Raw genomic sequence first — 968 nt, 5'->3', positions numbered from 1 at the left:
ATGACAATAATTTAAAAGACAACACAGCTGAGCTGATTAATCATTTAGTGCCGTACACTGAGTCACATGTTTCCTTCCCTTCCCTAAGGTGCCTTGCATATTTATCTAATGCCCTTCATTTGACACTTAATAATACATTGCCATGTTTGCCCTTCAACAGGCAATTTTAATCAGTTATACATTTTGAGAGGGATGAAAATCATAAAGTAAAGCTTTTATAATAAATGCCATCCTCATATATAGATTTAAAAAAAATTGTGTTTTTGGTGAAAGTTTACACAGGAAATTAGGTTCTCATTTAATAATTTCTATATGTATTGTTCAGTGATATTGTTTACATTCTTCAAAATATATCAATAGTCTCCATATTTTCGTTTTGGTTGTTCTGTTTTCATTAATCTAACTGCCCTGTCTCCCCTTGCCTTCTCATCTTCGCTCTAGGGTAAATGTTAACCATTTTGTTTCATGTAGACAATTATTTTGAGAATCACAGTACTCATGGGTGATATTATTCATTTTATGGGCCAATCTGTCATTTGGCTGAAAGGTTACCTCTAAGAGTAGTTTGACCTCCAAGTTTAAAGAGTATCTCAGGGCAATAGTCTCGGGAGGTTCATCTAGTCTCTACAAGTCCAGTAAATCTGGCCATTTTTTGCAGGAATTTGAGTTTTGTTCTACATCTGTCTCTTATTCCATCAGGATCATTTATCGAGTCTCTGGTTGGAATGGTAGAGGTAGCCAGGCACCATCTGTTCTAGTCTCAAGGTAGGTGATGACGTTGTTCGTGTAGACTATTTGCTCTGTAGACTAGTTTCTTCTTTGAGTTTTTGGTTTTCTTCTTTCTTTTTAGCTCTGGATGAGAAGAGATGAGTAGTTGTATCTTAGATGGTTGATCACAAGTTTTTAAGACCCAGATTCTACTCACCACATTAGGATGTAGAACTTCATCTTTATGAACTATATTATGG

The sequence above is a fragment of the Trichechus manatus genome, unplaced genomic scaffold (genome assembly GCF_000243295.1).
Source record: "Trichechus manatus latirostris isolate Lorelei unplaced genomic scaffold, TriManLat1.0 scaffold00193, whole genome shotgun sequence".
Classification (NCBI taxonomy): Eukaryota; Metazoa; Chordata; class Mammalia; order Sirenia; family Trichechidae; genus Trichechus; species Trichechus manatus.
This window is presented reverse-complemented; position numbering follows the sequence as displayed.